Source organism: Tenrec ecaudatus, chromosome 9 (genome assembly GCF_050624435.1).
Source record: "Tenrec ecaudatus isolate mTenEca1 chromosome 9, mTenEca1.hap1, whole genome shotgun sequence".
Lineage (NCBI taxonomy): Eukaryota > Metazoa > Chordata > Mammalia > Afrosoricida > Tenrecidae > Tenrec > Tenrec ecaudatus.
Genome location: NC_134538.1, coordinates 3,729,294 through 3,751,758, shown reverse-complemented (window position 1 = coordinate 3,751,758; position 22,465 = coordinate 3,729,294). Strand labels below are relative to the sequence as shown.

Below are 22,465 nucleotides of genomic sequence, written 5' to 3'. Positions count from 1 at the left end.
GTTTTCTTGGCACATGATTTACATATCATAAATTCAATAGCTCAATTGTTCAATCATGTCAAGAAGAATTGTATAATCATTACCACATCAATTTTAGAACATTGCCCCCAACCATGAGTAAATCACTTTTCAAATGAATTGTGCAATCACAATCAGTTCCAGTGCACCCTCACCCCTCCTGCCTTCATTGTTTCATCTAGATATCCTCCTTTCCCTCCCTATCACCCACCCCCCACAACTACATGCCCTATATATCCTTCTATCAGCTATTACCACTATGCATCCACTCCTCCTGTGCTTTACAAACTTGGAAACCCAACAAAAACAATAAAAAACAAAAGCTAAATAAAGTGGTAAGGATAAAATAACAATAATATAAAGTAAAAAATGTAAATAATGAGTAAGAAAGAAAAGATCCCATCAATATTTTAAAGGCCAGGGAAGAAATGTTTGTCATGGAATAAGTAGGAGGTACTTGCACCTAGAACAAATTCAGGTTGGATCTACAGGGAGGTCAAATGGCCAAGTATCGAGTTTGATTCAGCATAATCAAGAATACAATGGTCTCTGACTGATTGTAAGGCTCTTTGAGACTCTTGCCTGTGGTTGGATCAGATATACCAGTAGATTAGTTTCACTACATATTCTGAAGATGGGTTTTGGGCTCCCACTGTCCTCATAGCTTTCTACAAATTGGGGGTTCATAATTTTAACTTTGGTACTTTTCCCTCCACCATTTTCAATTTTTGTAATTGTCATCTCTGGATTACACAAGCTGGTGTGCTTCTTTTGCATGGACTTCGTGGACGCCTCGCTTAGATGGCTACTTGTTTGAAGACAAGAATCTAAGGCCATAGACACTGATTGATAGCTGGACACCATCTACTTTCTTCACCACACTTTGCTGTAGCACCCTTATCTTCAGTGATCCTTTCATGAAGGTAAGTATTGAGCAGGGCCATATTATCAGAACTAACTGCTCATGAATTGAAGCTAAAGTTAACTAGGAGCCCACATCTGCTTGTCCATGAGTTTGCATGTCTCGGGTTTACTTTGGCGATCCTAATATGACAAAATAAAAATCCTGTAAGACCTACTGCAATCAAACAAACAGAACATACATACACACAAGAAAAAAACAGAAAGAAAAAGGAAAGAAGACCAAGCTACAAGAAGGAAAACAAAAACCCATAGAAACAAAGTACAGTACTGTCAATCACCCCCTGGGGTAAAAATCGATTACACTATTGTCATCATCAATGTTCCCACTGGTACAGCACCCCAGACACTGTCGATATGAGGAGTCTATACGAGTACAGTTCCAACTTGAGCTGCACTCCATAGGGTTTTGCCCTACACAGTTAGATCTCCCATTCGATTGGACTCTGTTGACCCTAACTATGGGGATTGACCACAGAGGGGACCTTCCTGGATAAATCCTTCCAAGTGCAGGTCTCTGCTCAATGGATCAGAACATGGCATGCCACTGCAAGGTGGGCATCAAGGTGCTACCTATATGGTGCATATCTTTTTCTCATTTCTTAACTGGGTCATTTCTTATTTTCTTATTGAGCTGTTGTAGATGTCTGCAGTTTAAGCATGTCCCAATTGCCTATCTTGTCTTCCACTGAATGTGCCTTGTCCATTTAACGTGGTCATTAGTATATGTATGCCCTGCAATGGGGCCCTTAAGTTTGTCCCAGCTTTCCCATTTATGATCCTGAAACTTTGGGTTTTACATTTAGGTCTTCAATCCATCTTGAGTTCATTTTTTGTGCATGGGGGAAAGGTATGGGTCTTGTTTCATTCTTCTGCATGTGGAAATCCAGTTTGTCCAACACCATTTGTTGAAGAGGCTGTCTTTCTCTCATTGTATATTTCTAGGTCCTTTGTCAAAGATTAGATGCCTGTAGGCTGATGCATTTATGTTTGGGTCTTCTATTTTTATCCTGGTCCATGAATCTCCAGTTGTATCAGTACCAGGGTGTTTTAACTACTGGCTGTATAGTAGGATTTTAGGTCAAATCGTGCTAGGCCTCCTACTTGGTTGTCATTTTTAAGCAGTTCATTGCTTTTCTTGGGTCTTTTGCCTGCCCATATGAAAATGTTAATTAGTTTCTTCATTTCTTTAAAGAATTTGTTTGGGGTTTGAATTGATATTGCATTGTATCTATAGATTGTATTAGGCAGTATTGTCATTTTCATGATATTAAATCTGCCTATCCATTAGGATGGGATATCCTTCCCTTTGTATAGGTCTTTTTCCATTTCTTGTAGGAATGTTCTGTAGTTTTCTCTATATAGTTTATTTGTTTCTTTAGTTAAGTTTATTCCTAAATATTTCATCCTTTGTGTAGTTATTGTAAATGGTATTTATTTCTCAATGTCTTTTTGGTAGCTTTCATCCCTGTCATATAGGAATCCGATTAATTTCTGGTTATTAACTTTGCATCCTGCTACCTTAGTGAATTTCTTATTCCTTGATCATTTCCAGTAGGCTTTTTATGGAGACTGTTGAGTTTTCTATATATAGGATAATATCCTCTGTAAACAGGGACAGTTTCACTTCTGTTTTGCCTATTTGTAGTCCCTTGATTTCTGTTTGTTGTTTGATAGTGCTAGCTAAGACTTTCAGCAGGATGTGGAACAAGAGTGGTGACAGGGGACACCCTTGACTGGTCCCTGTTCACCGCATGAATGTTTCTGGCTTTCCCCATTGAGCATGAAGTGAGCTGTTGGTTTCTCATATGCGACTTTGATTCTGTTGAGGAATTTCCCTTCAATTCCTATTTTGTTGAGTGTTTTGAATAGAAATGGGTTTTAATATTGCAAATATCTTTTCTGCATGCATTGATATGTTCGTATGGTTTTTATTTCTTGACTTGTTTAGGTGGCAGATTACATTGATTGGTTTCCAAATATTAAACCATACCTGCCTACCTGGAACGAAACCCAACTTGGTCATGGTGCGATTTTTGTTTTAATATGCTGCTGTATTCTATTGGCCAGGATTTTGTTGAGCTCTTTAGCAGCTATGTCATCGGGGATATTGGTCTCTTATTTTCAGTCTCAATGGGCTCTTTACCTGGTTAGGTGTCAGTGTTATGCTGACTTCATAGAAGGAGTTTGGAAGCGTGTTGTCTTTTTCTGTGTTCTGGATGAATTTGTAGTTTTGATATGAGAACTTCTTCGAATATTTGGTAGAATTCCCCTGTGAAGCTGTCTCTTCCTGGAGTCTTTGCGGTTGGTAGTTTCTTAATGATCTGTTCTATTTCATATTTTTGTTATCAAGCTGTTGAGTTTTTCAATATCAATCTGTATTGATTTGAGTGGGTGATGTGTTTCTAGGAATTTGTCCATTTCTTCTAGATTGTTGAATTTGTTTGAGTTCAATTTTCTTTTTTCCCCATTGTTAAGTTTACTAGTGGTCTATTTTTTTAATCTTTTCAAAGAACGAGCTTCTTGCCTTGTTTATTCCACACCCCCATATCATTTATTTCTGCTTTGATCCTTATGATTGCTTTCCTTGCTTTATTGAAGGCATTGTGTTGTTGTTCTTGTTCTAGTTCTTGGAGATGTTGTGTTAAGGTGTTGATTTAGATTTCTCTTCTTTTGCATGAGTGATGATAGCTATAAATTGCCCCCTGATTACTGCTTTCCTTGTGTTCCAAAAGTTTTGATATGTTGTTCTGTTAGTCTGGGTTGACTAGAGAAACAAATCCAAGGACACTCATTTCTCCTTACTTTGTTGTACTAAAACTTTGTTAATGAACCAGGTGTGTGGTAGAGGCAATCTAAAAAATTTTAAAAGTAAGCAAAATAAAATTTAATGTTTAAAAAGTAAACAAAATAAATCCCTAGAGTGACCGTGTTTTTTAAGGGGGTCGGGGCTGTACCACACTGTGTCTTGGGGAGAGGGGGTCTTAGATTTGTTGAGTGGGACTATCACTCACTGGGCTTATGTCCTACACTTAGATCTGTTCTCGGCTTCCCAGATGCCTTAGTCATGCTCAACTCCATAGGCTGTGTTGTACCACTACTCTGGATCTTAAATCTGTGGGGTCTCTCCTGGGTTATTCTGGCCTGGGTGGAGAGCCAAAGCTGGGGCGGGTCCCTGAGAATATGTCCCTGTCATTCCACTGGCCCTCACTCCCATTGTTTTATGCATATTCCTAATTTTAATGATCAAAGACTGCACAACATTCATTTTCATCTGGAGAAGGACCCCAAAACCCTCAGCATATAAAAATCATTCAAAATACTTAGTTTCTTACCTTTTTTATGTGTGAAAATACTGTTCAACAACTTAACTGTGAAAAAAGACACTGAAGAATTTGTAAGACCAAAGAACAGAAAGAAATGCAAAGATTTATCTAAAAATAAAATATGGTAATTAGATATATTTATTTATAATAAATTTACTTTTATGACATTTTAATTTTTCAGTATAATTTTAGACTTATAACAAAACAATCATCAATGAACAATTTTATGCAAAATCAGTGAGAGTTAAACTTTCATTGTGGGAAATGAACAGATTATTGACTCATTTTCTTTGCTGTAGAATATGTGAAATAAAATTTTTATAGGACATGGAAATATCTTAATATTCTGCTTCCAAAAATTATAATCTAGTCCATCTTCTTCTCTTCAAATTCCATATGATACTTTTGCATTACATAACTAAAATTATACTCATATTTTTAAAAATCACAACAAGGGTAGTAGGCAAGAGACACATACATATCCATATACCTATACCTATACAAAGAGGCCAAAGTTTGTGGCTAGTTGAAGTTAAAACATAATTTAAAATGCCCATGAACTTTTTGTATTCCCCCTTGTGTAACTCACATAACCCAATCAAATGCATGACTAAACAGATTACACTGGTCAACACACATTTTGGTGCCTCAGATATTAGACTTGTTTCTGTGTATAAATGACTGGCTGTTTCAAAAAATGGCACCAGTTTTCCCTTATTGCTGAGTTTTGAGATACAGAACATATGCCACTTACCACTCTTCACTGTTCACTTATAAAAAATTAGGACATTTTAATGTAGTGTCAGCTAGCCTGTGATAGAGGAAGTGCATGCTGGCTTTATTTATAGTCATATGAGTTGTGCTAAATATTTAGGTGACGTTATACTTCATACGGTGTCCTTTGATCAGAAGATATATCTGAACAGTATAAATTACATGAACTGGGAATTTTCCCCAAGTATCACTTCACCTCATTAGGAACTGAATAGCAGGCACTTCCAATGTGTTATCTTAAAGATGGGCCAGAAATAAGAGTCACTATGGAAGAGGGGTTACATATTAGGGTGCTAAACACAAGGTCAGCGGTTGGAAAACACCAGCCACTCTTTGAGACAAAGAGGAGGCTTTCCACTGTAAAGAGTTTCAGAGTCAGAAACCCACAGGGGCACTTCTACCGATGAGGCTAATATGAGTTGGCCTCCACTTCAGGGCAGGAAGTGAGTACAATAAATAAGAAGCCCTCGTGGCACACTGAGCTAGGGGTTTGATTGCTAACAATGTCGGGTCGTCTAGCCCACCAGCTTTTCGGCAAGAAAAAGATGCTGCTTTCTGCTTCTATCAAGATTAAAGTATCAGCTCTTAGATATAGTGTTCCACTATATTTTCAGCTATCGTACTGATTTATTAACAGATCATCCTAGTTTGACTGTGAGAAGAATTCAGACCAAAAAATTACAGGGTAAAATAAAAAAGGTAAGAAATATTTGAAAAAGAGCTAGGTATTAAGGGACTTCCAAAAAAAAAGCTGTCCATGGACGCGGGTGACTCTGGTTACGCACTGAGTATTGTCCAGAGTAAGGTCAGTGGTTAGAACCTGCCAGTCCCTCTGCAGCCTTTAACAGATTGAAGGGTTTGGAAACCCAAATGGCAGTTATGTCTGCCCTATAAGGTCACTGGGAGTCAGAATAAAGTAGATCGACTTGGGTTTTCTTTTTGGTGTGGGAGACTGTATACGACCTAGAAGATGACAATCTGGATACTGCAAAGACAGAGAAGAGTGGAAAATAAAAAAGAAACTGCAAAACCACATATATTGAAGGTGTGAGCACATTGAGAGTGTTAAAAATGTGAGACATCATAGTTAATTTCATAAATATTTGTAGGGTATAAATTATTATGCTGAGTTCCAAGGGAAAAAAATCCAAAATAGACTAAATAAATCTGTCTCATCTTTTATAATCTGACTCTCCCATAGTTACAGGCCCAGACCAGATTCAAGGGAAGGAAAAACAGACCCTCTTCCCAAAGGTGTAGCTTTAAGGTCACTTTATAAGAAATGCATGTGAATGGAGATATATTGGTGCAGACAATTAAGGAAATATAATCTTCCACATTCCCTAATCATAAATGAACTCAGTTATTCATTTCCTACTGCGTTGATCTTATGATTTCTACAACCAACTTATTAGGCTGCCTGCATCACCTATATTTTGGCTTATCTTATTCCAAGTAGAAGAGAAGAGTGATTCAAACAACTATAGACTATTTCTTCAATAAAACAGAAATATTTTATTTATCTAAAAATAAGTGTAATACATTTTTTTATCCAAAAGAGACTGAAGGGGATAAGATGAAGAAAGAGTATTAGAGAAGGGGATAAGTGAAAAAGGAAGAAAGAAAACATGGACGTATGTTCCTGTGAAACTATCTCTTGAATGGAATCATGCTGTTCATAATTGAGCAAACATTTTTTTCTTTACTGGCATAGTGGTCTACTTTATGGATGTATTAGGATTTGTTTAACCGATATTCCATTGCTGTAATATCTCTGGTGTTTGCATTTGTATTAGTATAAGAATACAAGACAATGCACTTTCTATTAAGCAGGTGACTGAATAATTATCTTAGAAATTCCTTAAACCTTAGATTAAACCATCTATGAATTTTAAATTAGATTTTCTTTTTAAAGTAGAATTTCTTTTCTGAAAGACGATCTTCTTTTTAAAAATCATTTTATTGGGGACTTATACAACTCTTATCACAGTACATACATACATCAATTGTATAAAGCACATCTGTATATTTGCTACCCTCACCATTTTCAAACATTTGCTCTCCACATAAGCTCCTGGTATCAGTTCCTCATTTTCTCCCTCCCTCCCTGCTCCTTACTCCCTCATGAATCCTTGATAATTTATAAATTATTATTTTGTCATATCTTACACTGTCTGACATCTCCCTTCACCACTTTTATGTTGTCCGTCCCCCAAGGAAGAGGTTATATGTAGATCCTTGTAATTGGTTCCTCCTTTTTACCTCACCTTCCCTCCACCCTCCCAGCATAGCCACTCTCACCACTGGTCCTGAAGGGATCATCCTCCTTGGATTCCCTGTGTCTCCAGTTCCTATCTGTACCAGTGGTCTAGCCAGATGTGTAAGGTAGCTGAAAGACTTTCTTGATGACACCATATTCTCCTAGGTACTTCAAAAACTCACTATTTTCCAGAAGCTTAAAATGACAATTTGTAATTTGTTGCTATACATGTCTATGTACACATAAATTCACGTGCATATATAAACATATAAATTGATTTTATATGATATATTTTAGGCATGATACAAAAAGTTTTTAAAAATTGTTTCATTTAATTCTCAAGAAATTTTATGAAGCAGGTATTAATAGTCTTATTCTACAGGTGATAAAACTGAACCTCAAGGAGATTTACTTTACCCAAAGATTCATACGCAGTGAGTAGCATCCCTGAATTTCAGTAGACAACAGAGATTTTGACTGACCTTCTCTCCATTCTAAAATATTATCTTCCCCCTGAAATATATATATTGAATACCAAGATTCTAGAAAAACAGCATAATCTGGATTCCTTCTTTATTAAATTAATTTGCCCATTTAACTAGAGTGGTGAAAAAAATGCAAGTGCTTTGTGTGTGTGTGTGTGTGTGTGTGTGTGTGTAAGTACACACACTCTCATATATAGAATACCACTGTGTGTGCATATAGATATGCACTGTGTGCACATATACTCATATATATATATATAAATATGTATAGACACTGTGATACAGCTGAAATTTACAGAAACACTTGAAATGGTTGAAATCCACTTTTTCAATGATGGCTATTATTAGGTCAGAAGTATATAAGTATGTAATTTAAGTTTTCTTCTTAGCACTTTGTATATTATGTTTTAACTCATTTAATCTTCATGAGTGTACCATGTCTAAACACCAAATTCTGGGTCACAGCACAATGATCTGATGTCATCACCTTCCATTTGCTTAAATCTTATTCACAAAAGAGAAACAAAACAAACAAACAAAAAACAACCAAACTCACTGCCATTGAGTAGATGCTAACTCATAGTGACCCTACAGGACAGAGTGGAGCTGTCCCAGTGGATTGCTAACTCTTTATAGGAGTAGAAAGCCAAGTCTTTCTCCTGAGGAGTAGTGAGTAGAAAACCAAGTCTTTCTCCTGAGGAGTAGCTGGTGGTTTTAAACCTTGTGGATGATAGCCCAACACGTGACCAGTATACCACCAAAGCTCACATCTTGCCATCAGGTCAATTCTGACTTGTGGGGACACCATGTAGGCCATACTAGGGCTAACAATGGCTTATTTTTCAAAATTGATGACCCAAGGCTCTGGGTGGCCTTGATTTGCCAAGCTTTGACTAGTCAAGTGCATTAGCTCTTTTTACCTTTACCCCCCTGGAATTCTGCTCACATTTTACCTCCCTTCCACTAGTCAGAATAGGCCAGAGAAACAAACCAAAGATCTATATGTCTATAGAAAAAAATATGTTTTAAAAATTGTGTCATTCCATGGTGGAAGTTGGCAATCTAAAATCTATAGGTCATGCTTAAAGATTGAGACTGGCAAAAATCAATAGGCCAATAGTGAAGGAAACACACATACAAGTGATTTACTTAGAGTTGTCAGCATAGTCATCCTCCTTAGGGAAATGTACTTGTTCTTAAGGCTTCCAACTGATTAGATGAAGCCCATCTACATTGTGTAGGATAATCAGCTTTAAGTGAGATCAGCAGATTTCAATGCTAATAACATCTAAATACCTATACATTCATTCGTTCAAATCCATGGACCTTGAATGTCAATCATATCTAAATACCTTCTTCCACCAGTTTGCTAGTCCGTCATACTCTGGGGGCTTGTGTGTTGCTGTGATGCTGGAGGCTATGTCTCTGGTGTCTCAAATGGCAGCAGGGTCGCCCAGTGTGAACAGTGGACTTTCCAGATGAAGAACAGATTTTGAAGGAGGACTTAGCTGCCCATTTTGGAGGAACTGGCTACTGAAAACCTTATACACGGCACTGAGGCATTCTCAGAGACTGAAGGCCTAGACAGAACATTGTCAGTGATAGTGCCAGCAACAGTGCTCCTTGGGTCAGGACACACTCAAAATGGACCTGGGGAGCCGCTGCTTTCTCAAACTGAAGTCAACCTGAGTGAAGTGAATGGAGTCAAGCCTGTGGGTGTAAAGCCTGTGGGATCTTCCTCTGATGGTTTCGAACAGCTCAAAATAATAAGAAACCGCTATAAAAACAATAGTAAGATGTTGGAATATATGAAGTATGAATCTCAGAAAATTGGAAGTCATCACAAATGAAATGGATCACATAAGGACCGATAATCTAGGCATGAGTGACCTGATATGGACTGATATTGGCCATTTTGAATCAGAGAATCATGTGGTTAGTATGCCAGGAGTGACATGATCCAGAAGAATGGAGTTGAATTCTCTAAAAGGATATTTCAAGATGTTCTGAAGTACAAGGCTGCCTGTGGGACGATGATTACGTTTGTTGCTGATAATCACTATGGGTCGAAACTGTCTCAATGGCACCTAACGATAACTAACAAATATCTTCACAACAATGAATTTAGGCTATTGTTTGACCCAACAACCATCTCCATAACCTGATCAAGTGGCCACAGTAAATCCGCTACTGCCCTTTCCTGTAATCTGCCTAGTAGCTTTCCCAAGGCTTGAGTGGCATAGTGGTTATGAGTTGGGTTGCTAACCATAAGGTCAGCAGTTTGAAACCAAGAGCCACTCTGAGGAAGAAAGATGAGGCTTTCTGTTACCGTCAAGAGTTACAGTCTTGGAAACCAACTGAGGCAGATTTGCCTATAGATAGCAGTGAGTTGAGGAGGTTTGAGCACCAAAATAATTACTCCCATGTTATCCATCAGTTTATCTCCCTTTTCTCTGTTACTTTCAGTTTTGTCATCTTCTACTTGATACCAAAATAGCCTACCTGCGCTTCTACTCCCATCTACTTTCTTCTGATCTAGTAGATCACTTGGTTTATTTCCTTTTCATGGCCACTATCCTGATGACACCCTTTATTATTTTACTTGGAAACAGAATCTTTCTGGTGGTCCTTCTGCTATTATTGGCACTTTACTGGACTCCATTCAGTGTGAGCTGCTTTTCCAATGAATCAGCTGTACACAGTCTATTCATTCAGAGAGACCACTACTGCTGGGACATATGTCCCTTAGCATGTCTAAACTGGTACCTCAGATTATTATACTGCCTCTTTGAAAGTTATTTTTCCAACTACGTTTGATGTTTTTATTACATCAAATTACACTCCCAAAGTCCCAAGAATTAAATTTGATAAAATTCCATTATTCCCTGCATCAGAAGAAAAATAAGTGCATATAAAAACTGGTAAAATACGACTAAATTCTGTAGTTGAAATGTTGTTGTTAGCTGCCACCAAGTCTATTTCAGCCTCATGTCCAGAAGCAGAATCACACCCAATAAGGCTTTCAAAGCTGTGACTTCTTACAGGTAGACCACCAAGCATTCATTCTGGGTTGCCTTTGGATTTGAGCTACCAACTACAGTTAGTGGTTCACCACTTAACCATATGTCCCACCCAAGGAATTCTGGTCAGTTACTGGAACTGTACTAATGCCACTTCTTGGTTTTATCATTATTCTATAGTTATGTAAAATGTCCTCAATGTGGGAAGTTTAAACTCATTGCCATTGAATCAATTTCGACTCACAGTGACACAATAAAACTGCTCATAGTGACCCTATAAACTCACTGCTATTAAGTGGATTCTAGCTCATAGTGACTTTTTAGGGCATCATAGAACTGCCTCTTTCTGTTTCTGAAATTTTAAACCTTTTTAAGAATACACAGCCTCATTTTTTCCTCCTATATAGTGGACAGTGGTCTTTGACCTGTGGTTACCTGCTCAATTGAAGCCCACGATGACATCAGAGCTCTGGTTCACTCTTGGAGAAACTTAGGGAAGGCCAAGTGAGCGCTGTCTATATGATTTTAACAATTGATTATGAGTCTCATGTAATTCAAAATAAAAATTAAGACTATACCAAGGCATTTTTACAGAAATTTTATGTGAAGTTCATGTCTAGATGTCTTTACAAAGAAAGGTAGAAAACATCCTTTTCTTTTTTACTTCTCTGCAGAGTCCTGTGCTCTTTGACATTTTTACAAAACAAAATAAGCATAGAGTACTTGTGTAAGAATGAAGTAATTGTTTTTCAAAATACTTTCAAGTATTTAAAATATATAATCAGTGTTTTCAAATCCCTGATTATTAACATTCTTGCCTACAATTAATCATATTTTACATTAATTAAAAATATGATCCTTTGAATCCAGTCATGCAGAACACGTTAAGATCCCCAGATAACATCTTATCCAATATTGTGTGTCTTCTCTCTCTCCCCTTTGGCAACCAAATGCACACATTTGGCTATGCGATCTAGTCCGATGAAAGTTTTTAGTTCCCTGGGGCTTTGATAATCAAATACCGCAATGTGGGCGGATTTACAGAGCAGAAATTCATTGCCTCACATTCTGGAAATCAGGTGTTTTCTTTGTGTTAGCTTTAAAGGAACATCCTTTGTTATTTTTTTCAGCTTCTAGTAGCTGCATGGCTCTTCTTGGTGTTCCTTGATTTGCAAACAGATTTCCATATGGTGTCTGCCCCTGTTTCTATCTCTGTTCTCTCATTTTATAATTCTCGATGCTATAGAGTCAATGCTGACTTATCGCCTCCCCTCTTTGGGTTTCCAGGGCTGTTAACTCTTTGCAGGACAAGAAAACCCAGTCTTTCTCCCTCATAGTGGTTTTGAACTGCCTACCATGTGGATTGTTGCCCAACATGGAATCACTCAACTACTGCTATACTAAAGGCATTATGAGCAACCCTACTGGTATGACTTCCTTTAATCTGACAGAATCGCCAAAGAAAACCCAAACCAAAAAACCCCCACAAAACACCTGTTTCAAACAAAGGCACATACACACAAGTGGCTCAAATATAGATATAAGTCTTTGGGAGACACTCTTCAGTGCCTAATGATTTCTAGATACAGGTCTTCTCAAATGCTATCTCTCCCAACTTCATGCCTAAATTTTAACTGCTCCTGGGCCTATGTCATTTTGTGTGTGCTGTTATCTCACACTTGACCTGTTAAAATTCAACTTTTTTCCCCTCTCAAAGATAATAGTGTATATACAAAATGTTTGTGCTTTACCACTAATTGAAAGTTTGGCTGTTGACATTCACCCAGTGATGCTCAGGAGAAAACCTTGGTGATCTCTTTCTATACAAATGATGACCAAGAAAATCCCATGAAGCAGTTCTCTGAAGTACTTGGGGTCCCAGTAGGTCAAGATAGACTTGTAGGCAACAAATTGCCTCTCAGATGACCCATCCCTCTCTGCTGTTCAAATCTGCTAATGACATCAACTTCCTTGACTCAAACGGCATCAGACTCATTGTGCATGCCTTTCTTACCATTTTCTTTCCCCCTATTGTCACTGTGTTATTTTTTATCTACTGTGATATTATCAACTGCTGCTGTAACACAAATACTATGTTAAAAAATCCAGAAATGACATTAAAAATGCCACATTAAAAAAACATTAAAAGCAACACCACATTAAAAACAACAACAAAGAGAAATGTGATCTGTCACAGCATAGAAGGCTAAGTCCAAATTCGAGTCCCCACCCTTAAGGGATAGCTTTCTCCTTCTGTAAGCTGTGGGGGAAAGTCATTGTCTCCATTAGAATCTGTAGAGCAGGCATTCCTTAGCTGTCTGCACGTGTCTTGGCATCCATCTTCCCCTGGGCCTAGTAGGGTCTTCTTAGCACAGGGACAGCCGGGACAAAGATGTACTCTGCCCTTGGCTGTTCATTCTTGGTGGTACTGAATCCCTGACTCTCTACTCCTATCTCTAGATTTTCATCTTTTGGAGAATATAAAGAGATGCAGACCACATTCCAGGGAACCTCCCCCCCCCCCCCATTTTATCAGACCGGACTCTGACCTGAGTAAGGATGTTACATCTCACTCTAATCCCTTTCAACGGATTAGCTGATCATGCCCCGAGGAAACCTCTGAGAACCAGGGCTCAGCTTAGGTAAGAAATATTATGGGGGGCTACAGCTTCATCCATACCATATCCAGTTGGGCCACTATTTAAAGTTACATGAAATTTGAGTGTAGCACAGTTTTTCTTCCTCACCATGCTTTCTATAATCTTGTGATAATAAAATTCTCACCAGTCTCCTATCAGACCTTTTTGCATTTTCCTATTTGACCCCATATATAAGTAATTATGTTCTTGAGTGAAGTATTCATATCTTTCTTATGTTTATATAATGTGCCTAGTATTAGACCACTGAAAATATTTGTTGAATTATGTAGTTTCTTTAATTCTTAAGTATTTTGAGAAAAGCATAATTTTTCCCAATGAAAGCAATAAACACATAGTAGGGGTTTCCTACATATTCACTGGTTTATCAAAAATGACTAGCCTGGTCTTATTATCCAGGTTAAATCAAATACAGAAAATAAACTGCTATATTAGGATACCATCTCATCTTCGAAATGAGTGGAGATGAATTATCCCGCTGGGTTACAAAAGATAAGTATCTGACCTGGCATCCATATAGAAGAGTAAATTAGTTTTTTTTTAATTGTTTCAGGGTTAATAATGTGAGATGTTATTAGTAACACAAGTAAGGGATCATTTTTAATGTAGTCTATGACCTTTATCTTGATGTACTGGAATAAGAGATTTATACCTCAGAATGGGATGAATTGCTCATTCTTGCCAAGGACTTGAAACAAAAGGCAGAAACTCAAATTGGGAGCATTCAGGTTGGAATGAAAACCAACGAGGAAAAACCACTGCAATTTCCAAGGCCCTAATCCAAGCCCTCCCCCCTCCAGAATTGAACGGGTGTAGTGGTGGATGGCATTTAGGAAAGAGAACTTTCTTTTTTACACATAATTTTAAATGAAATAGAGGAAAATTTAAAAACTGCATAGGTAATGTTAATCATATTTGGGGGGATATGGTATTCTTTAAAAACTTGTTTTAATACACTGGGGCTTTTTAACAAAGACCTCATCAGATTTGGTAGCGACTAAATAGATTTAGCCAATCTTAACTCAGATTTATTATTACATAAATTATGGAGTTATGGTAACACAGAGGATTAAGCATTGGACTGCTGACCACCGCTTCATACTGGTTGGTTAATCTTCGGGAGAAAGATGACAGTCTATTCCTCTAAAGATGTACAGTGTGAGAAGCCCTATGGAACTGGTCTACTCTGTGTTATAGGGTTCCTGTGAGTTGTAATTGATCCAAAGGCAGTTGGTTTAGTTTTGATATTGTGAATTTAATAATAAATATTCCTTCATGCTTGCTAGCAGTCTCTGTAATTCAACAAGGAGCTGGGTGTAATCAACACTAAGATTTAATGCTTAGAGTTTTATTGAAAAAGAAGATTCAAAGATTTATTCAATATGATTCAGACTTAAAAATTCTGTCAGAACTCAAGAAAATAAATATGGAATGGAAATGTTTATAATTGCTTACTCTGAGATAAGTGTTTAATTTATCAATATTTTAAAAAATGTTTTAATAGCTAGATTATTAAATCAAGAGTAATGCTCATTAAACATTATGTCAAGTTATGGAATTCATCTCATCTGTTATTATTTAATCTAAAGCCCCATTGATTAAATGTGCTTCATATTTTAAAAGTCCACTTCCGGTTTAATAGGTATCACGTCAATTTAGAAGAGCATTCAGAACACATGAAAGCCAACGAGTGTGGAAATTATTTGCATACTCTGTGCTTGCACGGCTGTCGTTAGTGGAAATGATGTTGGCAAGTAGTATACTTCAAATTCAACTTAAAAACCTTTTAGAAGGAGAACACTGCCATCTTGCAAGCTTCTCAAGTGCCTCTGAATGGGACCCAGGGGGGCAAAAAACCACCTGGAGGAAAGGGTGTTGATAAAGAGAAGTTCACACACGTCGATTTAGGAACATGACATATTTGAACTCCTCTCTAATGAGTAGAATTCTTCTCCAGGGATTATGTGAGTTAGACTTCGACCTGCATATCAGAAATTTCAATGGTGTGTGTTTACTTTGAAACTTGTTCTTGATCATAGAGTAGCTAAAGCATATGGAAGAAATGATGAAGTCAAAGAGCTGAACCGAAAATATCAATGGACATTTCACAAAAACCAAGCGAAGAATTATAATGAGGTGTGTCAAGACCTGGAATTAGAAAACCAAAAAGAAACTGCTCAGCTTATCTCAAGTTGAAAGAACTAGGGGGACAAAATCAAGCTTCGAGTTGCAATATTGAAAAGTGTTGTGCTAAAAATAATAAGCTTTGCAGGAAGCATCAAAAGAAGATGGAATAGATACATAGGCAAATTATACCACAAAGAACTGGTCGATATTTAACCAGTTCAAGAGGCAGCATAAGAACTAATGACACTAGGAGAAGAAGTCTAAACTGCATTGCATGCATTAGTGAAGACATAGTTGTCATAATCCATTAAAATAGCTCAACAAGCTAATAAAGCATAGGAAGTGTGCAATTACCTATTCCAAGAAGTTTGCAAGACAGCTATGTGGCCAGCTGACTGAAAGTGATCTATATTTTTACCCATTCCAGAGAAAGGCGACTCAACAGAATATTGAACTTATATAACAATATCATTGATGTCTCATGCAAGTAAAATTGTCTAAAGATAATTCCATAACAGTTACAGCAATACATTGATGAGGAACTGTCAGAATTCAAGCTGAATTCAGAAAAAGAATGTAACAAGAGGAACATGATGGCTCAAGTCAGATGGATCTTTACTGAAAGCAGAGAATACTAGAAAGATGGATTTTGAGTCTCGTTGGTGATGAAAATACATTCAGCTGTATGGAAGATAAACTATGACTAGCAGTGAGAAGAATGGGAATTAATGAATTCTCCATAATGCACATGGAATCTGTATACGGACCTAGAAACAGTCATTTGAGCAGAACAAGGGAATATTTTGTGGTCTAATATCAGGAAAGGTGGGTGTCAGGGGTGTGTCTCTTTTTACCATATTTATTCAATCTGCATGGTTACCAAACAATCTGAGACATTGGTCTGTCTATGGAGGAACATGGCATCATGATTGGAGGACGTCTTATTAATGGCCTATGATTTCATTTGACATGCCACTGCTTGCTGAAATAAGAAAGATTTGAAGCGCTTGCTAATGAAGACCTAGGCCCGCAGCCGTCAGGAGGCATTGTACCTCACTGTAACAGGAACAAAAATCCTCACAACTGGATCAATAGAAAACATGGTACACAGAGAAAAGATGAAAGTTATCACAGATGTCATCTCCTTTGAATCCACAATGAATGTTTACAGAAGCAGCAGTCAAAAAATCAAAGGCTGCATCGCATTGGACAAGTTATGTTGCACAAGACCCTTTTAAAAATGTAAAGAGCAAGGATGTCGGGTTGAGAACTATGATGGCATGCCTGCCCCAAGCCAGGGTATTTTCAACTTCTTGATGTTCATGGGAAAGTTGCAGATTGACCAAGAATTGATGCTTTGGAATGATGGTGCTGGTGAAGAATATTGAAAGTACCATGGACTAGCAGAAAAACAAACACATTTGCCTTGGGAGAAGTACAGCTAGAATTCTCCTTAAAAAAAGGAGATGTATTCATCTGGATACTTTAGAGAAATAAATCCACAGAAACTCATGTATAAGAGAGAGTTTATATAAAGGTTAAGTGCACATCAAGAAAATATCCAACCCAGTGCTGCCCAAGTCCACAAGTCCAACATTATCCCATATGTCCAACACCAATCCACAAAGTCCTCCTCCATCTCACAAAGCAGATGCAATGATGCCAACTGCAGGAGGAATGCCAAGTCAGTGACTGTGTAAGCATCTCAGTGCTGTAAGTGGTCTCCATATGGCTGCTCCAGCACCCAGGGCTGCATCGGGGTAGGTCCAGGTAGCCTCTCCTTGGAGATGTCTTGCAGGAAGTGAGCCTTGCCAATTAAAGCAGGTAACTGACTAAGGCAGCTTCACCCTGGTCCGACCATCATGCCATTTCACTCTCCACTATTCAATTAATGCCAAATGTGTTTATCAGCCAGGTTGGCACAAAAAACTTCAACTATATCAGGAGGGTAGTGAGCCTTATTGTCATGTCCTTTGGAATGTCCTTGGTAAAAGAACATCAGGCTCGGTAAAGTAGAAGAGCGTAGAAACAGTGGAAGATCACCCAGGAGACGGACTGACACGGAGGCTGCAACATGGGCTCACATATTGCAGCCATTGTGAAGGTGTACAAGGACTGAGTGGTGCTTTGCTCGGCAGTGCATCAGATCATTACAAGTTCAAACTGGCTTGATGGCACCTAACAACAGCATAAAAACCAAATACTTTGAATATGGGGTAGGGGATTCCCAGAGCTCAATCACCAGCCTTTCATCTGCCTAAAACCCACATTTACTGCCAACAGGTTGATTCCAATTCAAAGTGACCCTCCATGGGGTTTCAGAGGCTGTAAATCTTTACTGTCACAGACAGCCACACAGACAGTCCCTCAGAGACTAACAACAATATGGATACATCTCAAAAATATGATGCTAATTGAGATGGATTAAATATGACACTAAATATATTGGTGACTGCTTATTTGAATTTTAGTGGGGGGATTCACTGGAAAAAGACCAGAGAGAGAGACCCTGCTGGCATTTAAAATGTCAATGACAAAGCTTCTAGCATCACAGAGATATACAAGCGACCACAGTAAGACCAACGGAGAGACCAGTATTGGAGCTAGACTTATGGAATGATGGAAATGTTCTATGTCTTATAGTTATAAAAGCATGTTCAGTAGTCAAAACGTATCAGACTTCATATTTGTACATTCTATTTTGTAAGTGACACCACAACTTAAAAAATAAAAGGGGTCCTCAAAGTCACAGAAAAAACTCTCCTTAAAAATTTCCACTCAGTTAGGGTCACAAGAAGAAATCACAAGAATAAAGATAGACTATTTTTGACCTTGACCTATTCATTCCCGGGGGATTGCTATGGTCTATGCCTTGCCATTTTGACTTGATTCAGAGTCTCAGATGTATGATTCCCTGGATGGTCAGAGTATGCGTTTTTTGTTTACCTTCTCTAAATTTACCGTGACAAGTGGGGGATCAACGTTATCTAATATGAAGAAAGTAGATGAGGATTGGGAGGTTTAGCTTTCATCAGCAATGATGTTGGTACACATGGGCAAGTCCACGCACAATTCTGGAGCTCAGTTTCTCTAAGGAGGCGGGGAGATGGTGCTGTTGCCACACGTAGTGATGATCCCATTGGTTTTGGGGGCCTTATTGAGAAAGGGAGTACAGAAGAGAGTGTTTAGGGCAAAAGTGTGGAGGATGGAAGCTGCTCTTTTTAATTCTAAGATGTACTAAGGCCCAAACCCCAAACCAGACTCATTGCCTCTGAGTAGATTATGACTCACAGAGAACCTACTGGAGGTTTCAAACTGCTGACTGTGAGGTTTGCATCTCAATAGTAACCCACTGTGCCTTCCAGGCAATGGGCATACCTGACAAATAGACATGGATTAGGATGTTGTGAAATGGGTGGTCTGGAATTAGATGCTTGTGTAAGGGTTGTAGAACCAGTACCAACACTTTTGTTGAATTACAGGGACTGGTTGTTAATTGGCATTTTTAATCAGAGTTCTCACATTTACATTCCTTACTTTAAAAAATAACATCTATCTACGCAACACGATATTCCAAGTACTTACAGTAATATTCCTTCCTCCAATAGTTATAAACATCAATATTTATTTATTTATTTCATAAACCTAATTATGCTTTTTAAACTCAAATATTACATTTTTATTCCCTTGTGTTTGCTACATTAGTAAACACACATACGAAGTAAAGAAGAAAAGTGCCAAACAACCGGAGGGTGACATGCTGTCATTTGTTTCAGCTTTGGGTTGTGCCTCAAATTCCCACAAGATATTATGGAAATATCTTCAATAACATTTTTTGATTTTTAAATTTTTGGTCAAGTATTATTTAACATTTTTCCTTAATGTTTTAAACTTTCTTAGATGATAGCCTAGTTTCATGTATCTCTTTTATTGTTCTTATTTGAGTATTAATTTCATGAAGTAATAAACTGGCTTTCAGTATATCTTTTTAATAATTTAAATGGTCATTGGGGCAGTTAATGAGTCATTAAATTATTTGAGCCCCACCACTAGTTGCATGAGTGGGCCTAACATGCCAAGGACTGCAAAGTTAGGAGTTGGCTTAGTGTGAGTAGTAAGTCAAGGAAGAAAAATCCTCCTCCAAAGCCCATGAATAACATCAATAATTGAGGACTAGACTATGTGATTCTGGAATATCCATGCGCATACGTGAATCCTGTCGTGGTGGTGAGGTATGATAGCTGTTCCGCTGCTAATCGCAAAGTCAGCAATTTCACCGTACCCACCACTCTGTGGGAGAAAGATGAGACTCTCTGTGTCTTTAATGATTTATGACCCAGAAAACCTGAACAGCGGTGCTATGAGTTGGAATCAACTTAAAAGTAGTTGGCTTGGTTTCATTTGTTATTTTTTATATGCATACTTAATGTGAGTGAAAGTGCACATACAGTCTATAGATCACCTCTATTTCTGTAGTCTTTTGGTAAGAATGATGGAAAATTGAGGCCAAAACTGGGCTATGCTCACTTTGGTAGCACATAGTCTAAAATTGCAACAATACAGAGAAGATTAGCATGGCCCTTGCATAAGGATGACACGCAAATTCATGAAGCATTCCATATTAAAAAAAAAAAACTGAGCCAATCACAGTTACATGGACAGCACACCCCTCCCTGCAGAAGTATTCACTTCAGAGGAAAGCACTGAAGCTACAGCTCAGGAAGAGGGACATGTCTGGTCAGAGCACACAGAGAAAATGAAAGGAGAGAAAGAGAGAGTGGAACACATCCTGGCCCACCAAGCCCTGAAAATGATATCCTGCTCAGAGCACAAAGAGGATGATGGGGCTGGTACCAATACGAGACACGAGGTCCCTCACTGACAGATAGATCAACTGGGCACAATACTGGAGACACAGTGCGGGAATTACACCCGATCATACCACACCACACCAAGGTGAAACGCTAGGGCATGCAACAGAACAGCAGGGGAGCAGAGCAAGGAAGTCCCCAGGAAATACAAAAACTAGACTTTGGGGTCAGGGTGTGGCACCCCATTAGACTCAACCAGAAAACACTCATAGGTGTCAACAAACAGACCTTGAACTATTTATAGGCTTTCCCTTTTTTTGTCATTGGTTTGTTGTTGTTTTGTTTTCTTTTGTTGCTTTGCCCTGTCTTTTTTTTGTGTGTGTGTGTGCACGTAATTATCTGCACGTACAGCAGGATAAGATATGCTGGATAAACAATCTGGTGGAGAGAAAAACGGACCAAAACAGTTCCAGGGGGTCATAGGAGAGGGGAGGAGGGGAAAAGAAAGTGGGTGTTAACAAACCCAGGGACAAGGGAAAAACAAGTGATCTAAAATCAATGGTGAAGAGGGTATAGGAGGCCTGGTAGGACTTGATCAAGGGCAATGTAAACGAGAGGAATTACTGAAACCTAAATGAAGGCTGAACATGATAGTGGGGCAAGAGGAAGGTAAAAAGAAATAGAGGAAAGATCTAGGAGGCGAAGGGCACTTATAGAGATCTAAATACAGGCATATACATATATAAATATAGTTATATATCACGATGGGGAAATAGATCTATGCACATATATTTATGGATTTAGTATTACAGTAGCAGATGGACAATGGATCTCTAGTCAAGTACTTCCTCAATGAAACAACAATTTGTTCTATTAAACTAGCATTCTATGATGCTCACCTTCCTGACATGGTCACTGAAGAAAACTGTGTGCATAAGCAAATGTGGTGAAGAAAGCTGATGGTGCCCAGCTATCAAAAGATATAGTGTTTGGGGTCTTAAAGGTCTGAAGATAAACAAACAGCCATTTATATGAGAAGCAAAAAAGCCCACATGAAAGAAGCACACCAGTCCATGTGATCATGCGGTGTTGATAGGATCAGGTATCAGGCATCAAAGACCAAAAATTCATATCATTGCAAATGAGGGGGAGTGCAGAGTGGAGACACAAAGCCCATTTGTAGGCACTTGGACATCCCCTTACAGAAGAGTTGCAGGGAGGAGATGAGCCAGTCAGGGTGCAGTATAGCACCAAAGAAACATACAACTTTCCTCTAGTTCTTTAATGTTTCCTCCACCTCCCACCACCCCCACTATCATAATCCCAATTCTACCTTACAAATACAGCTAATGAGAGGATGTACACTGATACAGATAAGAGCTTGAAACACAGGGAATCCAGGACAGATAAACCACCAAGGAACAATATTGAGAGTGGCCATACCAGGAGGGTAAGGGAAAGGTCAGGGGAGAAAAGGGGAACCAATAAAAATGATCTACATATAACCCTTTCCCTGGGTGATGGACAACAGAAAAGTGGGTGAAGGGAGACATCGGTCAGTGTAAGCCATTAAAAAATAATAATAATTTATAAATTATCCAGGGTTCATGAAGAAGAGTGTGGGAGTGAGGGGGAAAATGAGGAGTGATACCAAGGGCTCAAGTAGAAAGGCAATGTTTTAAAAATGATGATGGCAAGAAATGTACAAATGTGTTTGACACAATGGGTGTATGCATGGATTATGATAAGAGTTGTATGAGCCACCAATAAAATGATTAAAAATAATGATAATAACTGGGCCTATTTCATAGATAGGTACTCACAACCCGTTTGGCTGTCAGATTGTTGTACTGTGGTGGCTTTTACATCACTGTGATGCTGGAAAGTATGTCACCAGTATTTCAAATACCACCAGCGTCACCCTTGGTGAATAGGTATCAATGGAACTTCCTGACTAAGAACATAGGAGAAAAAGCCTCTCTCTGTCTGCAGGATTGGTCATTGAAACTTTGTGAAAAAACAGTATTGGATATAATGCTGGCAACAGTGGGACAGTATTGGATATC

The 22,465-nt window shown here is 38.3% G+C and overlaps 1 non-coding gene across 1 annotated transcript; it reads left to right on the top strand.

The window, feature by feature from the left end:
- The first annotated feature begins 20,107 nt into the window (after nucleotides 1-20,107).
- On the top strand, nucleotides 20,108-20,214 carry LOC142457490 (U6 spliceosomal RNA). The gene has a single exon (XR_012786218.1). It is a non-coding gene; the product is annotated as a U6 spliceosomal RNA (small nuclear RNA).
- Nucleotides 20,215-22,465: the final 2,251 nt, after the last annotated feature.